This window comes from Meriones unguiculatus, chromosome 16, assembly GCF_030254825.1.
Source record: "Meriones unguiculatus strain TT.TT164.6M chromosome 16, Bangor_MerUng_6.1, whole genome shotgun sequence".
In the NCBI taxonomy this organism is placed as follows: domain Eukaryota; kingdom Metazoa; phylum Chordata; class Mammalia; order Rodentia; family Muridae; genus Meriones; species Meriones unguiculatus.
In genome coordinates this window covers 39,144,801-39,168,555 of record NC_083363.1, presented here as the reverse complement: position 1 = coordinate 39,168,555, position 23,755 = coordinate 39,144,801, and the positions used below count along the sequence as shown (strand labels likewise).

Here is a 23,755-nt window from a genome sequence, read left to right as displayed (position 1 = left end):
ACATGGGACCAATGCAAAGAAAAGTTATTCTTTCATTGAGATTATGAAGGCTGCAAACGGCTGGTACTACTTTCATACCTGATACTGTGGATCTGCAGATGATAGAGCCCCGGGTTTGATCTTTTGTACCTACAGTGAGGCCTGGAGTAGCCTGCCATTTCTGGGTCACGTGTTAATGCTAAGGAAAAGACCAGGGGCCTGGGGGGGGGCAGGGAGGAAGGATGCCAGCAAAGTTTCATGAACAGCAAAATCACAGGAGAGTCCAGCATCTAGGCAGAATGGCTCTTAACTTCACCACCGTTTGCCCAACAGTATCTCCATGGTGTTAAATTCTGGCTAGAGGGATGAGGCTGATGGGGGGAAGAACAAGGGCTGTACGGAGCCCTCTTGGAAGCCAGGTCCAGTAGGTTTGCATGATAGATGGGTGGAAGACAATGCTTATAGACAATGGGTGGGTGCTGAGCTACCTACCTGCCCAGGGGAATACATCCTCTAAATGGTCAGCAATGGAGATCTCATAGGTAGGTCACCGTCACAGAGGAAACTAAAGGATAGAGGTGCCACGAGAGGCAGCGGCTACAGGAGCTTTTTCAGGACAAGCATGTTTGCTTCTGGTTTTCCATGGTCTCCAGCTGGGAGATAATCTGTGGGATGTAGACTGAGCGGGAGTGCAGAGCTGCTCGGGACACCGCAGCACAGAAAGTCCACACTGCAGATACCCCTGTGCAGTAGATTGGATCGCAACCCACCTAAGAGATGTGTCCACCCAGACTCTGATCTGGGAGAAGGGTCTCTTCTCATAGGAGACTGAGTCAAAGGTGCTTAGATGAAATCACCAAGAAGGAGGAGGCGTTTCCAAGCCCAGAGACTAGAAGAGAACCCATGCCTGGAAGAGTAGAAGGTACACAAGACAACAGGAAGTGACTGTGTAGGCCAGGTTGGGGGTGATGCATCCCCATCCAGGCTGAGGGGCAAGGACTGCTGCAGCCATCAGTGATAAGAAGGGAAGAATATAATAAATTTGCTTCCATAGTCAGTGGAGAGACTCAAGCCTGTTGACACCCCAACTTCTTGCTCTAGCCTCCAGAACCCTGAAAGAACAGATTGCTATTGCAAAACCATCAGGTTCACAGAAACCGATTAAAGCAGTGTGGAGAAACCAATCCATCCTGCCTGCAACTCATATCACAGATCAGATATTGGAATAGCATTGTCCTTAGAGGACAAAGACTTCAAGGAAACTTCCAGATTTACCACCATTCAAAGCAATCTATTAAATACATTTATTTGTTTGTTTATTAAATGTATATGTGCGTGTGGTAGTCTGAGGAAAACTTTCAGGAGTCAGTGTTCTCCTTCTACCATGTGGGTTCTGGGGACTGAGGCCACCAGGCCTGGCAGCAAGTGGTTTTACCCTGTGAGCCATTTCTCTAGGCCCCGAAGGACAGGAATAGTTGTGGATTACTATTGAAGATTAGGGAGTTAGGGAGCAATATTTCCTGTTTAATACTGTTTTGTTCCTGTTTTCAAGTGGGAAAGTCATTTTATCTCCTTCAGACTTTCTTTGAACATTTACAAAATGTGAATTTTGCTGAGATGCGAGGACTTAGTGAGACAGACTGCAAGGAGAGAGAGGGTGTTACAAAACTTGGGGGGGGGGTAATACCAATGTCTGATAATATTATTTCGCGGCAGGAGACAAACTCTGTTTTAGAGAGGAAACTTTGTTTAGTTTTAGGGCACTGGGGTACAACTAAGCAATAGGTTAAGCTACGGAGACCCAAATCAATTCTGTAAAGTATTTCGTGGCCTGATAAGAGGAGCGGGGAAAACTTCATCCAAATGTTCTCCCAGCACGAGGACACACAGTTTCTCCTGGTTCGAGACATGTTACCTTGAGTGAGATTGAGACAACTGGCTTTAGAGCCTCACAGGCATTCTAAGTGTATGAAGACATGCTCAGGGGTCCCAACAGGCAATTTAACAACCATCTTTTGGAATATGGTTCACTTACATGTTACTGACACCTTATTCAGAGTTTCAACAAATAAAACAAATGATCTTGATGCTGCGGAAAAGTTTCTGTGGCCTCTTGAGCAGTTTCAGTTAAGAATATATTTCTCAAATTTTGGAAATGTAAAAAAAAATGTACATGTAATTGCTCATGACTAAGAGCACTCTCTGCTCTTATAGAGGTCCTAGGTTCATTTCAAGTACCACATGGCACCCTAATTGCTGGGTATCTGATGCCCTCTTCTATCCTCCAATGGCATCGGGCACACTCATAGTCCACATGCATGCATACAGGCAAAATACCTATGCCCACTAGAAGAAGAAGAAGAAGAAGAAGAAGAAGAAGAAGAAGAAGAAGAAGAAGAAGAAGAAGAAGAAAAGAAAGCGAATTCTACATATGCCAGCTCAATATTTTTTTTGCCACAAAATAGTGTTCAAACAACTCCAGCACAAAACTAGGTACACTCCTCTCTACATAAGGCTTCTATATATGTGTAAGATCAAAATAAAATTTATAAGTGAGAAACAATAGGAACTAAAGCCAAATAACTTAGAGTGTCAATGACATGCTCAGTGCTCACAAGGTGAACTGGATACTGACAGCAGAGGGTGAGGCTTTCAGGACTGGCAGGGCCGATATGATGCGCAATTTCACTGCGGGAAAGCCCCTGCCAATCTTCATTTGTGCAGTGGCAATGATGTGTATTAGCCAAGTAGACACTGTCTGTTTCATCTGATTGTGTCTTTCCTCGTTCATCGGTAAGCATTAGAATGTCCACATAAAACCCGTTGCAAATGAGGACAATGGCCAGCTCTTACACATAAAGACACATAAACGTGCCAGTAAGCTAGAACACTAGTCTGTTAATGTCGTTTCTCCCTCCCCTCTCTCCTTCCTTTCCTCCCTCTGTGTGTGTCTCTCTGTGCCTCTCTGTGTCTCTGCTCTCTTTTCCTCTTCCTCCCTGGCATGTGCGCGCGCGTGCGTGTGTGTGTGTGTGTGTGAGTGTGTGAGTGTGGGTGTGAACACAGGTGCAGGATGCCACAGCTACAGCCTCAGGTGTTCAGTCTCAGTTTCCACCTTTTTTGAGTCAGGGTCTTTTACTGTTTGGCACTACATATGTCAAGAGAGAGGCTTGTGAGCTTCCTGAGGTTCTCCTGTACCTTCCATCTCACTTCAGGTATACTGAGATTACAAGCACGAGCTACAAACCCACCTCTGTGTGGTCCTGGGGATCTGGACTCAGGTGCTCTCGGTACCCACTAAACTATCTCCCAGAACTAAAGTCAGAATCTTTCGGAGATACCATATTGATCATTCTCAGAGGAGCAATAAGGAACCATAATGAAAAAAAAAAAAAGATCTTTGGACCACCGGTGGCCACCTCATCACAGTTTAGGACCACTAGTCTGCAGTAAAGTTGGTCATAGTAGATTCATATTTTCATCTTATATTTGTAGCAAATGTAGTCAATATTCATTGCAGACACTTAAAATTTTAGTAACTAAAAAATGCTGTTTTGAATGCCGTCCTGCAGAGAAACCCCCATTAATATTTGAATATCCGATTTTTCTCTATGCAAATGATATTGTTGTAAACACCATTAAAACTTTTTATCCCCCACTTAGTAAACCATTGAGGACAGATTTCCCAATTATGAAGTATTCTCTTACAAAAACATTTGATTGACTTTATGGCTGTGTTTATGTTAAAGTGTAGCAAACGAGTCACTTATTTGAATATTTATATTGCTTGCAGTTTCTTGCCTGCCATAAATTATGCTAAGGTCTGAATGGTGTAAAATTTTGTTGGTAACATAAATGATGAGTTCCTTTGCCTAAAGGGTATTGAATGCAAATTTTAAAAGATTTTTACATGTTAATATTACAAATAAAGCAGGAAAAAAATAAATGAAGACGATGGTCCTCACTTTTTAGTAGCTGAGGATAAATGACTTTGGTGACCACCCAAGGCTATTTGTTCAGGAATAGTTCAGGACAAAGAGAGCTGACTTTAAGATCCTGCTGTGTGATTTCTTTTCCTGGAGAGATCTGAATAAATATCTACTCACCTCAGAGAGCTATCTGACTGACCAATACATAATTACTCCCAAGAGTACCTTGGTGAACCAGTGAATTTATTGCAGTTATTTAGAGGAGCATGGGGGAACTATAATTTACAGACACATGGTGAAACAAATGCAGGTGAGTCACAGTTCAGCCAACCTCAGCATGGGCAATAACTCAAGAAACCTGCATACCTGGAGCTACCAGACTGATCTTCAGATAGCTTATCGTAATCTTATGATCTTTGCAACTTTCTGAGCTTCATAGGCTTCAGGCACTTTCTGAGCCTCCTATGTTTCCTTAGCTTCAGGAGTCTTAAGAGCCTATTTCCTGTAAGAAGGAGTGCAGGGAAGAGCTATACAGCATCTTCACAGGTGTTATGAACAAAATCCAAAACAACACAAAACAGAAAGATGATGTAATCAGCCAATCCCCATTATCTTTATGCTGTGTCTACAAATCTGTCTCAGCATTGTTGATTTTATTTGTGGTGTGGGTAAAGACATTTGAAACAATCTGACATACTAGAATGCATAGAAATTAACCCTGAGATTTTGATTTTAGGAAACATGTAATTAATAGTAGATGCACTGTTTAACTTCACATTGAGTGAAATAATTCCATTACATTTATTACTTGGATTTGAATATTCAAAAGATCGCCCCTAGTCACAGCTGGTTCAACTGATAGAACACTTTCTTCTTCTGGTCCTTGGATTCTTTGCGTTAACAGGGCCTGGGGCTGAGCATTGTGCCTCCCCTTTCTCTCCTCTCTGACCCACCCCATCTCATGGCTTCAAGTATTGCAGATGCCTGTTGGCTCTCCAGTGTCCAGCTCTTGCTGGACAGTTCCCCTCTATTTAGAGCTTCACCTGCTCCTCAGCAGGCCTTCTGGATGTCAGAGCATCTTTGCCTGTCAAATACCACACTCACTATTCACCCTGCCAACTGCCTATCTTCAACTTCAAGAAACTCAAGTCTTTTATATTATACCCGTCTCAGAAATAAACAGCAATAGTGAGTTTTCAAGGATCATCTCTTCCTTTCCTCCTGTACATCCAATCTATCAATAAATTCATTTAGTGCTTTCTTCTCAATAAACAACCCCAAATACTTCTCAGTATATCCGATTGAACCAAACTGCTATCAACCTTCATCTAGATTGCTGCACTCACCTATGACCTTGCTCTCTGCACTGCAGTGAGAGACATCAGCCAGAGAGATCAAGGAAAGGGAGAGTCCTTGGCCCTCATCCCTTCCCGCTCAGAACACTCCAGTGATTCCCATCTCACAAAAGAGAAAAGTGAAGTGGGCCTTACAGGAGTATTGGGGGTCAGATAGAGACAGGCAGATTCACAGGAACTAATGCTTAGACGGAATACTTAAAAGACAATGAAGAATGGAGTCATGCAGGAACTCAGAAGCAGCAGCCCACCCAGCACAGAAACCCAACACAGAACTGCAGCTCCTGTTCCAAATCTCAAGGCTTTGCCTTGATAGATGCAGCTTCAAAGTGAAAGCTCTACAGTACAATCCCCAATGCCCTGTCTTTTTTTGGCTGATTCTCTATCCAGACAACTGTATTCAGTGATATATAGCACTCTATACTTTGATTTCTCAGACTGTTGGGCCAAAAAGTTCCCAATATGGTCCAGGCTTAGGCAGTAATAAAAAGTAACTCAAACCCAGACATATCTGTCATTTCAGCACTTGGCAAACTGAGGCAGGAAGATTTTTTTTTAATTAATTTAACTTACATCTCCGTCACAGGCCCCTCTCTCCTCTCCTCTCAGTCCCATTCTTCCTCCTGCATCCATTCTTTGGTTGAGAGACATCTAGGTTGTTTCCAGATTTGGGCTATTACAAATAAAGCTGCTATGACCATGGTTGAGTAAATGTCCTTGTTGTATGGTGGAGTATCTTTTGAGTGTGTATGCCAGTGCTATATCTGGGTCTTGAGGTATAGCTATTCCCCACTTTCTGAGAAAGTGCCAGATTGATTTTCAAAGTGGCTGTACAAGTTTGCACTTCCTCCAGCAATGGAGGAGGGGTCCCCTTTCCCCACATCCTTGCCAGCATGTGTTATCACTTGAGTTTTTGATCTTGGCCATTCTGATTGGTGTTAAGATGGAAATCTAAGAGTCATTTTTATTTGCATTTCCTGGATGACTAAGGACATTGAGCATTTCTATAAGTGCTTCTCCACGATTCGAGGTTCATTTTTTGAGAATTATCTGTTTAGCACTGTATTCCATTTTTTTAATTGGGTTATTTGGTTTACGGTCATCTTAATAAAGGCAATCTACAGATTCAATGTAATCCCCATAAAAATACCAATAAATTTTTTCCCAGACCTTGAAAGAACAATTCTAAATGTCACATGGAAAAACAAAAAATCCAGAATAGCAAAACAATCCTGTACAACAACAGATCGTCTGGAGGTATTTCCATCCCTGACCTCAAGCTGTACTACAGAGTAAAAGTAGTAAAAACTGCATGGTATTGGCATAGAAACAGAATGGTGGATCAATGGAACTGAACAGAAGACCCAGAAATACTTGAATTTTGGCAAAGAAGCCAACACCATACAATGGAAAAAAGACAGCATCTTCAACAAATGGTGCTGGTCCAACTGGATGTCTACATGCAGAAAAATGCAATTAGATCAATGTTTATCACCTTGCACAAAACTCAAGTCCAAATAATTAAAGACAACATAAAATCAGATACACTAAATCTGCTAAAGGAGAAAGTGGGGAAGAGTCATGAGCTCATTGGCACAAGAGACAATTTCTTGAACAGAACGCCAACAACCCAGGCTCTAAGATTAACAATCAATAAATGGGACCTCATGAAACTGAAAAGCTTCTGTAAAGCAAAGGACACTGCCAATAGAATGAAATGGCAGTCTACAGACTGGAAAAAGACCTTCACCAACCCTACATCTGACAAATGTAGGGCTAATATCCAGAGTATATAAAGAACTCAATAACCAACAAACCAAACAATCCAGAGGCAGAGGACTAATGTGTGTCTTCGAAGGCAGCCTGGGCTACATAGGGCGTAGTGGACCAGCCTGGGCTGTCGTGAGACCCTTTCTCTAAACAAATACACAGTGGCAGCAGCAACAAAATCAATTGCGGGTTTATTCAGTCGTATCTTAGCTTACACAGACACCAAATCCGTAGGCGCTCTGCCGACGTCTTGGAGTTAAGACCTTTGCAGACAGATGTGATTTCAGCACCTTCTTGCCCAGATTTACTGCCACAAAGAATAGAGTATTTTAATTCCAGGCTTCTAAGCACCTGTCCAGCACTTAAACCCGTCACTGCTAATAGCACGACAACAGTGCCACATTACCAAACAACAGAAGCATTAGCTGTTAGAATAATGAGTTCCTTTGAACAAACACTCTCGGTCTTGTTGCAATCAGGTGAAAGATGAACTGCGGAGAGGAGACTGGCAGCCTAGCCCTCCATCAGCCATCGTTCATGTCTCAAGCTTTAGCTTCCAGAGGCATGCACTCCAAGACAGAAATTCCCGTGGTACATGGACATGTCCTGCTGAAGCTCGGAACACCTCACTCACCTAACAGCTAGGCCCTGGGTTCCCTTCCAATCCCTGTGGAAAAACCCGGGTTTGTTGGTATTGAGGTCAAAGGTTCTATTTTTTCCCCCGGGTTTCAGTCACACTGGCAGCACCAGGCTGGTTTAGGAGAAAGTAGGGTGACTGGCAGACAAGAAGGTGGATGGGAAAAGAGAGGTGGCTCCAGGAGGTGAGAGAGGAAGCAGCAAGTGGTTGGATATTCTGTGGAGAAGCAGTAGGTGATAGAGAAGACAGGCAGAGAACTCAGGAGTAGAGGCAAGGAGAACAAATCACGCGAGAGAGGGAGAGAAACATTTAGTAGCTCTGTGTAAGAATCATTTTTTTTCCTATGTCAGAAGGTCCAAGGATAAGTACTGCAAGCCAAACAGGGTGCGCTGTCCCTTCGTGGGGTTAACTGAGCGTTTAGGACTTGTGAGAAGGAAATGCCCTTTATCCCAGTGTTTCCTGTCTGAAAGAGGATCTGACTGACAGTAGCTCCCTTCTTCCTGTGTGCATCGTACCAAGGAATAATAGCCATACACACGCTAGCCAAGCGTGCTGCTCCCGAACGACATCCCTATTCCTATAGCTGTCATTTGGTTGACCACTTACGACACTCCTCTCAGTGCAGTCACTTGCTATTTCACAAGTTAGTCACATTTTTTTTTATCTTAGTGTTCAGCACATGTTAATTATACATGCTGGTGGGTTTCCCTGGGACATTTTCACATTTGTACACCATGTGTCTTAATTCCACTCACCCCTCTCCAATTACCAGTTATCCTCTGCTAGATAACTGAGTTTTTTTATTTTTTATTTTCTAAGTTAATACGTTTTATTAGGGTTGTTCGTAGGATCATGTGGCCCTTATGAGTGGCTACACCACTGAAGAAAAGATCTCTCCTACCCCTTACTAACTGATGTCTGTGTATAAATCCTCAGAGAGGGCTGGCATCCCATGAGCCAACGATCCCTTCCATATCATAGTGCTTCAGGTCCGATAAATAGTTCAGAAAAGTCAGATAACAAACCCACAAGTAGTCGGAGCTAATGCTCCAACTAAAAGTTGTTCCTTGTGGTTTGCTTGTCTGTTTTTAGAGACGGGATCTTTCTGCATACCCCATCTAGAAGTTACCATGTGACTCAGGCAGGCTCAAGCCTCTGCTGGCTGTGATTGTATGTATAGACTACCAGGCGAGTTCCCAAAAAGTGTCTACTCTGAACACTGTGTCTTTCTTTGCAATTCTCTGTAAAATGGTCTTTTTTTTTTTTTTTTAAATGAGAGGATGTTTGTTACAGTTAGTAGGTTTTCTGTTGAAAGGTCTTGTTGCTCTCATTTTCCAGTGGCATTGGAGTCTGAAGCCCTTGGGTTCCTGGACTGGATCTCAGTGTCAGGTTCTGAGTGTGGTAGCTGCATCCCCAGAGTCTATGTCAGTGCCTGGCTCTGAATGGTGGCTAGTGGTGTGTGTGTGTGTGTGTGTGTGTGTGTGTGTGTCTGTGTCTGTGTCTGTGTGTCTCTCTGTGTGTTTGTGTGCTGTGTCTGTGTGTGTTGCATGGTGTGTGTTTGTGTTGTGTGTTGTGGTGTCTGTGTGCATATGTCTTTGTGTGTCTGTGTGTGTGTTTGTATGTGTCTATGTGTGTCTGTGTCTCTGTGTGACTGAGTCTGTGTGTGCATATTGGCCAGAGGACACCCTGATCTGTTATTCCCTGAGAGTCATTCACCTTGTTTATTTGAGACAGGGTCTCTCTCTGGCTGGGCACTTACTGAACAGGAGCTTTAGGAATCCACCTCCCCAGCCCTCGGCTTAAAGTTCATGCCATTGCACTTTGGCTATTTTCACATGAGCTCTGGGTCTGGAACTCAGGTTGTCCTGTTTATGTGGCAAGCCCTCTACTGAATGAGATCCCCAGCCACCATTAATTATTCATAACACGAGTGAACAGGAGCTTTGTACACAGCAGACAGACGTGCAGTAAGTGTTTGCCGGGTTTAAGAGGATTAGTTCATCTTCTACACGACTGACAGTGCTTTGCATATTTCAGTATTTGAAGGCAGTGCACCTGTTTCTTGCTGTGTGTGTGTGCTGTACATGTGTGTATATGCTATGTACCTGTGTGAAAGATGTGTATGTACGTATGCATGTGTGGTATGGGAGGTATGAATGTAAGGGGCGCTCTGTCTTCGCAGCGCTCCTTCCTCCCATCTCCATGCTGATGTGACCATGCTAAGCACATTGTCCATCTTTATTTTGCCATCCATTAGAGTTCTCTAAGATGACATGCTATGGTTATCAATACTTTTGAGATTTAGTAGTTTTAGTGGCTATATGTCCTCTACTTTCTAATGTTCCCCAAGCCACAGGGCACTTAATGATTTGCTTTCTCTACAGCCTTGCTGACTCTTGGTCTAAAAATCTGAACTGCAAACTCTGAGGCCATAAAGCCAATTGGTAACCAAGGCAAGGAATGAAAAAGAACTTACTCTGCTCCTCAGCTGCCTCCCACAGTGCACAGAGCACCCAGCATACTATAACAGGCAATGTGACTTCCCATAATGCTTTGGGTGATCACCTCACCTGGGTACGCGAGTCTTCTTCTGGACAGCCTGTCGCAAAGTTGCAGCTAAACAGCTTGTTGAGAGCTTGTGTCCCAGGCATTTTCCTTTCCAGAGTGGAGATAATCATTGTAACAGTAAACTGAGGCTCAGACCATCATGTAACTCACTCAAGTCCCAGATTTAGACAAAGTGGAGCTGAGGAGATGGCTTAGTTGGCAGCATGACTGCAGTTCAAATGTACGGACCTAGGTTTGACCTTCAGAACCCATGCAATTAGTCAGGCATGCTGGCATGCTGGCATGGGCTTGTTCCCAGCGCTAGAGAACAGAGACAGGAGGACCCCTGGGATGCCCTGGCCAGGCAGCAGAGTTTACTGAAAATGCTCCAGGCCGATGAGAGACCCCTTCTCAAACAATAAAGAAGAGAAGCAAAGAAAGAAACCAAGCTGGGTAAGGTGGGTATCTCCCGAACACACGTAAGGTTGATCTATGGCCTCAACATATAAATATATGCACACTTATGCCCACACAAACATGCATATGAATGCATCCATAACACACATACACACCAGAGAGACAGAGAGAGATACAACGAGACAGAGGCAGAGACAGAGAGACAGAGAGACTGGAGCACTGAGCTGGGCTGGAGCCAGGCTGTCTTGATACAGAACATGCCTCTTTCCTACCCAGGTATTCTGCTATCTACTATAGCAGGGCTTGGCCCCCTGCCTTTTCCTGCCTGGGCTATACTGAAATATCGCTGTGCCTCCTGCCATTCATTTAGCTGCTGCGGTGACCTGTTGCTCTGCTGGACCTTCACTGTTCTTCAGACAGCCTCAGGAGGAGGCTGGTCATCTTATCCCTATTTGTCTATCAGGAGATACAGAAAGCAGCTTTCCTTATACTTCCCAAAGTGACTCTAAGTGCTCATAAACCCTGCTGATGCCCTGTAAAGTCCTCCCCCAGCGCTCAGCAGTGGCACTCCCTGACAATCCACATTCCTGCACAGTCCTAGGGTGGTGTGGCTCTGCTGGACTTGGAGAAAGCAGTGCCATCACAGATTTTTTTTCTTTCTTAAAATTGATTTTCAATGATACAAAGTCTGTAATGAACAGAAGTGCACTCCATAAAAAGATACCAGTGAGGAACGTCTCAAGCTTTGACCTATGACCCTGAAAGATACATAAGTGGTTCAATGTGAGCAAAGACAAGAAGACTTGTTGCCTTTCCACTTGTGAAGGTTCAGCTCTGGGGTTTTCATCTGCAGCGTTAAGACAGCAAACAGCTGATCCCGAGAGAAAAATGTTCCCACACTATATATTTGTCACCCCCTCTGTTTATGGCCTATTAACAGAGCCGGACGAATTGTCAGGTGCCATCGGAACAATTTTCTAACACCACAGGAGACAGTCACGTGCAACTGACCTCTTCGTCTACCCTTATCCTCTTCACGATCCTTTTAGGTCAATAAGAATCTCTTCTTATGACCCCTGATCGCATTTCATGTTCTCAGCTGTTCTGCTTGGGACATCATGCCAAGGTTTGAAAGTAAACACTGTAACCAGAATTAGTTCCGAGAGGACCGCCTGTGTTTTTTGTGGCCTTGGATAATGAGGAGATTTGTTCGCTGCTCTTTGTAAAGGATAATCATTGCAGCGGGTCGATGGTTTTTGATGAGTTGACAGAGCAGTTTAGCCAGTCTGCCTTGTACCTCTGTTCCAGCCTCATTTGTATTGATGGATAGACACTCGGTGGCAGTCACCACCCCGCCTTGAAGCGTCATGCCCAGCAGAACTCAGCAAGCCAGCCGTGGGCCTGGCTCTAACAGTGCGGGCTCCGTAAAGCACAGAGATGAGTCCTAGGCAGCTGCAAGAAAGCTACTGGGCCAGGACCATCTATTAAGTCTGGATTCACAAGCAAATAGACTAATCAGCTCTAGAACAGCTCTGCAAGTCCAACAGACAATCACGGTGGGATGAGAGTATGAAGCGCAGAGGGTGCTGGGAGTGCAGAGAAAGAACACGTGATCCATCCCTGGAGTGGCAGAGTGGGTAGAGTGGGTGGGGTGTCCAAGCTGATGATGTGATTGTGGCCAGCATGATGGCAGGTGAAGAGGTGGAGACTATGAGGCCCTCAAAAGATGAACTGAGCGCTAGGAAAGCTCCTGGAGATGAGTATGAAGAAAACCATAAAACAGCAGACCAGGGGCAGGTAGCATTCGAGCTGCTATCATGTGTGTGAGGGGATATCAAGAGCAAGGGCAAAGAGCAGCAGCCTGAATCAGCTGTGTACCTTCCGTCCCTGGAGTCCCAACACGCTGCCTTCACAGGGGGCCTCTGAGGACTTTGGTTGCCCTTGGGTAATTAGGATAGTGTCTGTCTGGATTCAGTTTTCTGCCCCTTCTTTCCTTCAGGTTTACTAAAAGATGATCACACAACTTTGTTCTCCTTTTGCTTCCTGTTTTATTTTCCAGGTGAAACCACTAATTATTTTATTGTAAAATCAGAGCCATACAGTTTTGACAAATATCTCGGTATGTGTTTTCTATACCCTGTCATCAATTCCCATCTCTCAGAAAGCTCTCTGTGCCATTCCCCAGTTATTTCAGTATAAGTTGCTTCATGATTTGCTATTAGTACACGCTTGATTTATATACCTGTTTTTATACCTATACAACTGGGTCACTTAAACTTTTCACTTGTTAAAAGGGGCTGCAAATGGAAAACGTTTAAGGAACCCTGCACAGAGAATCTTTGTTTATAGAGCCCACCTGGCTATGAAGCATAGTTTTCCCAGACTCACCTGGACTTATGCTTTGGTAGGTTTGTCTGGGCCATTCCACTGTCGCTGAACGGAACACAAATTGGATTGCATGCACCCTCTTGGAAACAGTGATTTCTCTGTTTTTAAGGAGGAACATCATGCCCCAGCAGGAGTTCCTGAGGAGTCCGGAGTAAGCTTTCTATTACTCCAACCACAGAAGGGCTGGAAGATGAATGCCTTTGACTGGGGTTCATTTAGAAGAGGTCTTGTGCCGTAGCCTCGGCTGGTCTCAAATGCATGGTGTGGCCCAGGGTGGTCCCTGAGCTGGGAAAGCTGAGGTAGATGGCACTGCTAGTTTATTTTCTTAAAGAGTGCTTCTGGGCACACATGATAGATGCAGCATTTAATGTTTCCGGTACACTTACTTTTTCCTACCATGTAGCATCGATCAGCAGGATAGCTTTTGTCCCACTCAATGGTTGTATTATTTCAGTTTGAGAAACATAATGTTACCTTATTTACAAGGTTTTTTTTTTTTACACACATTATCACTTTAGAGCTGCATAACAACCCCACTAAGCAAAAAAAAAAAAAAAAAAAAAAAAAAGGTGTTATGTATATAATTCCCATGTACCTGGTTTGAAATCAGGCTACTGCAGGATGCGAGTGTCCTTACTCTCAGGCCAGCATTCATGCCTGATTCTCTCTGATGTTCTTCTTCTTCCACCTGGAGGGGTTTCATAGTTCCATGGAGGTCTTTTTAGACAGGCTCATGTGCCTCACCCACCACAGGTCCTGATCCAGTAAATCTTGGATGGGACTGGAGAAGGCGCATTTCTTTCTTTCTTTGTATATGTGCGGTTATATCTATGTATGTGTTTGTGCATGTATGCTGGTGTGTGTGTGTGTGTGTTATAGATCAGAGGTAGAGTTGGATGCCTTCCATGATCACTCTATTTTCAAGACGTGATCTCTCACTCTGGAGCTCAACAATTCAACCAGTTTAGCTGGCCAGCAAGCCTCAAGGATTCATTGCCTTACCTGGCATTTACATGGCTACTGGGGATCTAATTTGTACAGCAAGCATTTCACCCACCAAACTATCTCTTTAGACCCTGCTGTGCTTGTGTTCTAGAATGTTTCCAAGTGACGTTAAATATGCTGATCTAAGCACCACATTAGACAAACGATTGCTCTATACGGCTTCATTGTAATATCTCTGACTATTTGGCAAGCAGTGAACACATAAGCCACAATAATGAAACCAAACCAAACCACTCTGAACACTGAAGTCTTTTTTTTTCTTTCTTTTATATTCTGGTGTGGTTAAACCATGGTGGGACTATTTATAATTCCTTTAGCCACTGATGAGCCTCTGCAGAGGGTGCTACAGTGACGTTCACATATTGAATTACAGCGATGGCTAATGTCTAGACCAAGCAGGAGGTGAAGAGAGTATGTTCCCCTCACATGCGTCATACCTTCCTTGAGAGTCTGATCGAATGACAGGGGGTTTTAGATAAGGGACGCAGATCAAGCTAAATTCACAGAAGGGACGGCTTTATTTGCTTCTGATGCTACCAAATTAAAAATAAATAAATAAGTGGATATCTTTAAATAGACCCGGCGAGCGCGCATTTGAATTTGAGATATACCTCTGGGGATGTTTTATGGGCATTCTTCCAAAAGTTTCTGTCTTACTGCAGAAAAACTGCTGCAGGCTGAGGTGGGAAGAGTGCCAAGCGCCTTCCCCAGTGATCCCAGCAGAGCCCAAGGACACAGTGGATGGGGAATGATCATTTCCTGAAGCTTTGTGGCATCTTGAGGGATAAGGTCAATGACCACATTCCCACTCTCAGCCACGCATTCCAGAAGCTTTGACTATCTGGGGGTGACATTCTATTAAAGCTGCAGATACCTGCAGATGGGAGTAAGGAGGGAGGTAGAGGCAATCTTACCTCTTTCATTTCATAACAAGTGAAGCTTTAATTACCATCCCACTGTTGACAACATTTTGTTTAAAAGAGGAGAAAACCTCGTAGGGTTATCACACAGTCGGGAAATTATTCCTTAGGAAAACACAAGCACATGTTGAAATGGAGTTACATGAAATGGTCTGAGCTACAATGAGTTAGAAAAAAGGGAAGATTTAGCAACTGTGTTCTAGCCTCTTTCTGATGGTGTTTGAGGCCTATTCCACATTAGGTAATGTCACACCTGGTACTGTTAACACGGCCCTAAAGCAGGCGACTAAAGAAGTTGTAAGCTTTGGGTTAGATCCTGCTTTGGCATCTTGGTAAAATAGTCATGTTTCAATTGTCTCATAAATATTCATGCAAATTCTTCATAAGAAGAGGAAATGAAAGTCTCATTTATGCCATATATATATATATATATCTATATATATATATATAGAGAGAGAGAGAGGGAGAGAGAGAGAGAGAGAGAGAGAGAGAGAGAGAGAGAGAGAGAGAATTAATAGCACAAATCAGGAGTGCACCCAAGGCAATCTGCTTGGTTAGCTAACATCCGGCGGAAGGCAGCTTCCCACTTGGCTTGGATGGCATTCTTCAGTTCGTTTGTGATGCACAGGCATACGCCACATCCCTGCTCTTTCATACAGGGCTCCAATCCACAGCTGACTCACTCTGGATCCCGCCGTGAACTGTGAGTCCCAGTCAGCTGTGGGAAGAAGCTCCATAGAAGTTTCCTACCTCCCAGGATGGACCACTGACCATCACACTGTGAACATTTGTTTCTCTTGGCTCTTTGTGGGAGGGGTGGGGCTCTGGGGCCTTCATTAAATTGTTAACCCTTTGGGGTTGGAGAGATAGCTCAGTGGTTAAGAGCACTTACTGTTGCAGTGGAGCCGAGTTTGAGCCTAGAACCCATGTCACGTGACGTAAAGCTGCTTGTAACCCAAAGTGTGCTGGCCTCTGCAGGCACATGAATGCAAACACACATGTACACGCACATACCTACATACACACACACACACACACACACACACACACACACACAGATCTTTAAGAAAAAGAAATCAGAACTAAATAGTTCTTAACCGAGATCAACACATGGCTTTCCCCTCGAACACAGAGCGACTGTGCAGGGTTCCCGAGTGCCCAGCCAGCAGCTCTGTCCTGCTGCCTCCTGAGAGAGTATCAGGAATCTCATTCCGATGCCACCTGTGCTGGTCACCTAACACACGCCTCTCCTCATGCAACGCAGTCCACCCCTGGGGAACACTCGTGAAGAAGAGAGGCTGAGAAATGTGCCCTCTACCCTACATGCATTCCAAACCTGGGTCTGCCTTAAGTTCCATCTCTGAAGGTAGAATTTCGGCGCTCATCTCCCTGTAGAAATAGCAGCAGTTCTGAGACATGCCATATGAGAGTCACAGTGTATTCTTCAGTATAAAGTGTCCTGGAGGAGAGGGTCCCGTTTGACACCGAATATCTTAGATGAAGTTCCACACGAGCCATAGTATGAAGACAGAGGGAGGCAGAACTTAATGATCCGAAAGACACGCTCTACTCCCCACTCCCCAGCAACTACACTCTACCAATTATCCTCCTTCCTGTTGGGCTCTGCTTGCTTGTAGGCTCAGGGCCCAGATTTGGTGATGGCCCCAGGTCCTCATGCTTGAGAGGCAAGTGCATTCCCAAATGAGCTCTCTCTCTCTCTCCTCAGCTCTTAGTGACCATACAAAACGCTATACCATAGCACAGGGAATTCACAAAGAATGAGACAAGGCCCCTGCCCTAAGGAACAGGATTGTAAATATCTCGGTAGAAACAAACACCTACAGGTTCGACCATTGCAGGTGACATCAGAGGGCTAGTCTGACTGGTAAGAGGAGAGTTTCAGGGTTGTCATGGGGATGGCAGCTGTTGGATGGTGGGATTATCACCTTTAAGACCTCTGGTAAACATGTAAAGATGATGGCTCTAAGGAGAAGAGAGAGGAAGATGTGTGTGTGTGTGTGTGTGTGTGTGTGTGAGAGAGAGAGAGAGAGAGAGAGAGAGCACATTGAGACTGCAGAGACTGATTTATCATCTCATACATAAAGGTCTTGGTCAAAGGTCAAAGGTCTACCTTAATATGGTCAGGTTTCTTGCTGCTGTTTCTGTTGGCCCTCTCTCCCTTGCTTGTAGCAATAAACAAACGAGTGTAGTAACATGCCCCCATCTTCTGTGATTAATTACTTAAAGATAAGGAAAAATGCAAAAAGAAGGTAGTAATTTAGTTTCCCTTACTTAGGAACCGTATTTTTAATTTATATTTTTTTCACTTTACAGCCCAATTGTAGCACCTTCCCTTGACTCCTCCCAGTTCCATCCCCACTCTCTCTTCCCCCTTATCTCCCTCCCCTAGGCCTCAGAAAGGGGAAGTCCTCCTCCCCTATCATGTGACCCCAGCCTATCAAGTCTCATCAGGACTCCCTCCTTTTCCTCTGTGGTCTAGCTAGACTACCCTGCCAGGCGGAAGTGATCAAAGAGCGGGCAAGAGAGTTCATGTTAGGGACAGCCCCTGTTCTTCTTACTAGGGGACCCACATGGAGACTGAGCTGCCCATTGGCTACATCTGAGCAGGGATCTAGGTCCTCTCCATGCATGGTAGGCACCAATTTTTTCTGTGTGAAAATTCTCAGTAAAAATATAAGATTCTCAGATCTTACATATTTTGACTTGTGACTTAATTTTTATTTGCCTGCCATATCAAACAGCTTAAAGAAATTAATAGTAATTTCTTAAAAGTTCTAAGAGGAGACTAGACACATGATGGTAAAAGGACCCAGATACCTGAAAGGATTTCTTTTGATAACCGATAATGGGCATTGTGTTTGGGGAAATGTTTTCTTGGCTCACAAATGACCAGGAAATGCCACCGTAGGTTTTGTGCCCAAATTAGGATGGTGGCTGTGACCCCACAGAGTCTGTTAGCTAAGTTGAAGACATCAATATCCAAGATCAATTGAAAGGACAGTTTCTGAGCTAACATATCTCCAGTAGTTCTAAATACATAGTAATTTACCCAGGACACGGAACCTCAAGGTTCTTCATTGGAAAAGAAAGTCTTTGGAAATCTTGACTTTGTAGTTGAAGGCCAGAGGGAGAAGAAGACAGCAGAGCTGGAGCCTTAGCTCTCCATCAGGGTCTATGACAGGACACAGCTAAATGCCCAGGTTTACTGCTTATCTTAATTAGGTTTCTATTGCTGTGTCAAAGACCATGACCAATGGTAGCTTGGGGAGAAAAGGTGTTATTTCAACTTATGAAGGGAAGACGTGACAGGAACTCAAGCAGAGACTTGGCTGCAGGAACCGAAGCAGGAGCTATGGAGGAATGCTTCTCACTGGCTTGCCCTCTCTGGCTTGCTCAGTTTTCTTTCTCATATGACCCAGGGCCACCTATCTAGGAAACAGGGTGCAATGGGCCAGGACCATCCATGCAAATAAAGTGACCTGAAGACTTGAATGGAGCATCATTGGTTCCACACCATTCTTATTTTGTCCCCAAACTATATGAAACCAAGGCTTCTTTTGGACACTCAGCAGAGTCGATGAACATCGTAACCGGAGGATGTCGGAACGCATGGCCAGGGGTGAAAATGTAGTAGGATCCCGCGTCACTAATTGGACTGATAAAGTCAGTTCTGACCTCAACCCTAATGAGACTGCGTATGTTACATCCTTACTCAGGTGCTCTGAGCGGTATGAAACGAAGAGCAACCTGCAAAGGGCAGAAGTGGGAGGTGTAAGCCGACGGCCTAGGTGACAGGTGCAAGGAGTTGCACAAACTATGTGGGGATCTGATCCTATGGCAAAGGTGAAAGGTCAGGATGCCTATTAGCTAGAATTACAGCATGAAATGAAATTAGGCTGAAGTAGTGCAAACAGACCTTCAAGCAAGGTAGAAGACAAGGCCTAACACTACAGGATGATTTCTCATGGTCACACAGGTGCTCTGTGGCACATCATGGCTATTATATACATCATGCACACATGCACACACACACACACACACACACAAACCATCAATTTTGAGTAGTTGCCATAGAGACAACACATCTCACAAAGCTGTGAGTAATTACTATCTAGGTGTTCACAGATACCTTGCTATGATATGTCTTGCTAGTCCATGCAATTTAGAGAGGAAAGGAAAGTTTTCGGTGCTAGCCAGATCTGAGGAAGAACTTATTTTAAAAATGCCAATCAATATGATTTTTAAAATATTATGATTTCCCTCATACATGTACTTAAAGATACCATTATTAATTGGCATCTTTTGTTAATTAATTTGGGAGTTAAACGCTGTGTGTGCAGAAAAAAAAAGATAACAGTACTAGCAGACACGAATTCTCTTTTCTGACATTCTATGTTTCTTAAAGTATAAGGGAAATTAAGTCAGAAAAGAATGTCCATAGTTTTGGAGATGGCATCTGAATGAGGTCATGTGACTATCCACAAGCGATGTAGCCATATGAAGAAGAAGGTAAAAGAAAGACAGTCCACCTGGAGGTACAGCAGTAAGTCAGCACTGCAAAGTGACTTAACTTGATCTTGAACTGACATTTTGAGTTCATCTTAACCAGCCAAGCCTTTGAAGTTCCAGAGTGGCACAATTTTAATACCGGGGTTTTCGGGAGCTTTCTAGCTGGGCCACTGTCTCCTGTAATCTGCAGGCTGTCGCTGTATATTTAGAGTCCTCGCTGGGAGGAGCAGCTGTGCTTTGGAATCTGCGGCTTTGAAAAATAAAAACAAACCAACAAAAACACGCGGCTGGTAATTCTACCTGCTGGTGTGTTTGTAAAGCCTAGACTCATCAGTGGCTTATAAAGGAAAATAAGCAAAGAAAGTGTACCCTTGGTAGTACATTCTGTCTGGATTTTTCTCCTGATTCTAAAGCCATCTTTGAAATGCACCAACAAGAATTTACAAGTTGTGGTGCTGGTATCTCTCCAACTTGGATTCCCTCACCCCTTATGTTATAATAGAGGTTCCTTGCATGCATGGCACATTTAAATGTGTGCTACTTCTCTAATTGTTGGATCATAAGCCTAGATGGATGAATGGATGGACAGATAGGACACCCAACATAACTAAAATTAAAGAAAAAGGAGAATCTGTCCATTTTAGGCAGAGAGGTAGGTTGGTATTAAAGAAAATGTTCAGAATATTTTGCTCAAGAGTGGATTACCACAATAAAAATTCCATAGTGTAGTGAGCTTATTATAGAAGAGGAGATTGTGTTCAGCTCTCAATCCGGCGCAATTTATAATTTGCTAATCGTAATAGAGCTAATAAGTAGAAGGGAAATATTATAGATAAAAGTGGGTTCTGGTTAGAGCGATGTGACAGGGTGTTGCTGAAGGCAGGCCAGGGTGATGGGACACCATCTGGGGGGACAATGGAAGGAGAGAAACATGTCAAGGGTAGCCAGTGTGAAGGATGGGATTCTTGGAATACCAACTGAAGTCGATTTCTGAGAAAACTGATTGATGCAGGGATGAACAGGGAAGTCCAGGCCCAGGAGAAAGGTTGTAGCAATCCTGAGCAGAGTTTGTTCAAGGACATCATCTTCATCACTGTGAGTTGGGAAGTGGGGGGAAGGTGGGCCAGGGAGCTCCAGGAGTTTTGTTTGGAGAACACTGAGAAAAACAGCCTCTTTTCAGGGTGTCGGGGAAATGTGTGAATACTTCAGAAGTCTTCTGCCTCAGGAGCCATTTGGAAGTGTCTTGAATTCTCCCGAGATCAGTGTATGTAACAGCGTGATGTATTTGAAGTTGTGATTTGAAAGAAAGGGAGGAGAAAAGGAAACGGGGTCCCCTGGGTCAGCAACCCAAGCAGGGGAAAGGAGTCAGGCTGTATCATTCCGAGTCCTTGCTTTGGTCCTAGAAAATAACAACTGCAACTCTGTAGTCTTGACCTCAGGCCCCCAAGTTGTAGTCCAGACCTGACACATCCCAGTTCTATAATCCTGAGCATTTAAGCCTCCCTGCACTGTATTTATTCAAACTGGGGGAGCTAATGGTACCCACTTAGGGAGAGTCCTTGTAAAAGCTCAACTGAAAGGCACAGCATCTCCCTAGCATATGCACAGAACAGAGAGAGGCACTAACAGGAGAGTCACAGCGCCTCAGTGGTGTTTATTTATAGTACCAGTCTGGAACACCTTAAAGTGGAGTTCAACTAGTTATTGCTCATCAGACAACTAAATGTGATTTATCTTATGAGTCAGGATGACCTGCAAGAAATGAACTGCCATCAAACTCATGAAGCTAAAAGTAGAGTCAAACTTGAGCCCACAAAGTAAAGTCATGAGGAGACGTTTTGCCACATTCCTTATAAGAGCCACGAGAAATGCTCAAGTTGTGAAGTCTTTGCTCGGAAAGCAGAGAGGTGTCTGCTGGGAGGAGAGTGTGTGGGCTGGCTGCTGTGGCGAGGACTCTTAGCTCAGGGCCAGCAAATCAGTTCTCAACTCTTTGGAGGAAGGTACATACAATGAAGGAATTTTGTTCCTTTTCTTTCCTTCTTTTTCTTTCCTTCTTCCTTTTTCTTCCTTCCTTCCTTCTTTCCTTCCTTCTTTCCTTCCTTCTTTCCTTCCTTCCTTCCTTCCTTCCTTCCTTCCTTCCTTCCTTCCTTCCTTCCTTCTCTCCTTCCTTCCTTTCTTCCTTTTTAGTGAGTGTACCACAAAACACACACACACACACACACACTTGAGGGGGACCTCACATTTTCACTCAGCCTCAGCAGATGCCCACAGAGAGCCTGCTGTGTGCTCAGCATGACACACAGGGTGCAGCAGGGAACAACACAGACAAAAAGTGCCTTTTTGCAGATTACATTGCAGTGCAGGAAGTCAGGCAAGAAATAAGATAAATATGTGTTTTTGTATCGCTGTTATAAAAATAAATGCCAGGGGGAAAAAATGAACCAGGCGGAGGAAGTAGGGTGTGTTAAAGTGAGGTGGGGGTGCAATCTTAGGAAGGATGGCGAGGGTAGGCTTCAGAGAGATGCTTTGGTGAACTGACACAGGCGAATGTGCAGTGCGCGCTGGTACCTGGAGCAAGAACATTCAAGGCAGAGGGAGCAGGAAGGAGTGGACCCGGTAACTTCAAAGCACAGCCAGGAAGCAGGTTTGACCAAACAGTGAGTTGGAAAGAGAGTGGTATAAAAAAGGTCATTTCTTCTAGAAACCTTGGTACATGAGAGATTCCAGAGAACATGGACACCTCCGTCTTAGGGTTAGCAGTTTGTAAGCTCTGAGTAGTGGAACCCTTCCCAGGGGTACCAGCAGCAGGAATCTTCAGAGGACAAGAGCAAGCACACAGTAGTCACAGTTGGACGAGAAGCTACTGGTTCAGCTTGTGTGATGACCTCTACTGTCTTCGACCAAACTGAGTGAGGCTGAGCGGGCACCTCAAGTTTTACATAAGCTCCATAAGTGTGAGGTTCGGTTACTTATTTGCTCACAGGCTATGAGGTATTGGAGCACCAGGTAACTATGCAACTCACTGACTCTGCACAGATACGCTTGACAAACTATGGTTTAACATGCTCTCTGCCCCACCTCACATCAGACCTTAGCAACCCAGTGCACAGCAGAGCACCCTGTGACTGGGTGGCTGACTGGAGGCTGTTGTTTCCCCTTGTGATTTGGGGGGTGGCTGGGCCTGTGGTTAGCTCCCACTATCCAGCACCTTTGGAATAGGGCTATTCAAAGTATAGATTTGTAGGAGTTATTTACCTGTTGATGTAACGGAAGTCTGAGAAACAGGAGTGTTGTAAAGAAAGGATGTATTTTGGCCTATAGTTCCAAGGGGGATACTGTCTATCTGGTGAGGAAGGCATGACAGCGGAAGCATGAGGTAGGCTTGGCAGTCAGGAAGTAAGAAGAGCAAACAGGAAGTGAGGCCCAGCTATAAAATCTCAAAACCCCTCCCTCTGTGACATAGTTCCTCCAACAAGGCTCTACCTTCTAAAGTTTCCATACCTGTTCCAAATACCACCAATAGCTGGGCACGTTCAAATACGTGAGTCCAAGGGGTCCATTTCATAATCAACAGGCTTCTACTAAAAATATACTGGCTCCATACCGTGACAAAGTTGAGCATGCCCCAGTTCAGCCATCATAAATAGAAGAGTATTTGTATACTAACTTCAAACACCAGGTTTTCTTCCAAAAGCTTCTCCTTCCCTTATCTGTGATGTTGGAGGAGCCATCCTGGCTTTGAGTTCTGATCTACCATTTCAGTAAGTCAAAAAGGCAAATGCAGCCTGTGGAGCGTAAACTAAGCTACCTTCACACAATAGCACTCTCTCTCTCTCTCTCTCTCTCTCTCTCTCTTTCTCCCTCTCTCCATCTCTCCCTTACTTAGTTCTCTATAAAGGCTAACTGTAACTAGCAGGAAGTGGAGAGGTCTGTGCAACAAATCTACATGTTACAGGGAAAATCTGTGCTTTGAAAAGTTCGAAAAAGGTAAAGGAAATCTTTACAAGGAGCCAGAGGCACTGAGTTACCCCCCATCCAAATTACCCACATCCACCCATCCTCGTAGCTTTCTTGCATTTGAGCTATTTAAGACTCGAGGCTGGTGCAGATTCAATTCTCTGTCCTACAGTAGGGAAAGCCAGTTCGCGCTTTGAAATCAGTCCATTTCAGCCTTTCTGATAGCCCATGGTCCTTTCAGTTTCCTTTAACCTGGTTTTAACATGTTATTTATTTCCTCATTCATAACATAAGACTTTACATTTTTATACTTTATATATTTAT

The 23,755-nt window shown here is 44.2% G+C and overlaps 1 protein-coding gene across 1 annotated transcript in view; it reads left to right on the top strand.

Annotated features, from left to right (window-relative positions):
- The window catches only part of Rcan2 (regulator of calcineurin 2), a 212,208-nt gene that overhangs the window by 80,707 nt on the left and 107,746 nt on the right, over nucleotides 1-23,755 (top strand). The window lies entirely within an intron of this gene.